Source organism: Lactuca serriola, chromosome 4 (genome assembly GCF_051521515.1).
Source record: "Lactuca serriola cultivar US96UC23 chromosome 4, Lser_US96UC23_V15, whole genome shotgun sequence".
Classification (NCBI taxonomy): domain Eukaryota; kingdom Viridiplantae; phylum Streptophyta; class Magnoliopsida; order Asterales; family Asteraceae; genus Lactuca; species Lactuca serriola.
In genome coordinates this window covers 261,770,524-261,771,439 of record NC_136411.1, presented here as the reverse complement: position 1 = coordinate 261,771,439, position 916 = coordinate 261,770,524, and positions in this window count along the sequence as shown.

Below are 916 nucleotides of genomic sequence, written 5' to 3'. Positions count from 1 at the left end.
CATCCAAGACCTTGGTTTGACACATCACAATAGGCCGTAAAATATTTCGTACCTTTTGGAAGAGACAGGAAGTGGCGATGAAAAGGGCTTGCTTTAGTGTTTTGAAAGCTGCTTCTTGTCTCTCTTCCCAGTTGAAGGTTACACCTTTCTGAGTTAAGGTGGTGAGTGGTTTGGCGATCTTGGAGAAGTTTTGTATGAATCTTCTGTAGTAGCCAGCAAGGCCTAAGAATTGTCGTATTTTTGTTGGTGTTCTGGGTGCCACCCAGTTTTTGATTGTCTTGATTTTGGAGGGGTCTACGTATATCCCTTCCTTGCTGACCACGTGGCCCAAGAAGTCCACTTTTCTAATCTAGAATTCGCATTTTGAGAACTTTGCATACAACTTCTCCGCCCTTAATGTTTCCAAGAACTTTTGTAGGTGTTGATTGTGTTCATCCTTACTTCGTGAATAAACTAGTATGTCATCGATGAATACTATCATGAATTTGTCTAAGTAAAGTCGACATACATCGTTCATTAGATCCCTGAACACCCCGGGTGCGTTTGTTAATCGAAAGGGCATAACTACGAATTCGTAGTGTCCGTAGTGAGTTCTAAATGCAGTTTTTGGAATATCTTCCTCCTGGGCTCGTAGTTGGTGGTACCCTGACCTCAAATCGATATTTTGGAAATAGTTTATTCCCTGAATTTGGTCGAATAGGTAGTCAATTCAGGGTAGGGGATATCGGTTTTTGATGGTAATTTTATTCAGCTCCCGATAGTCGATGCACATTCGGAATGATCCATCCTTCTACTTTACAAACAGGACCAGTGTTCCCCAAGGCGAGAAACTTGGTCTAATGAATCATTGGGTTAGTATTTTGTTTAGCCGGTTGGACAACTCCTGCATTTTTGCAGGTGCTAGACGGTATGGGGA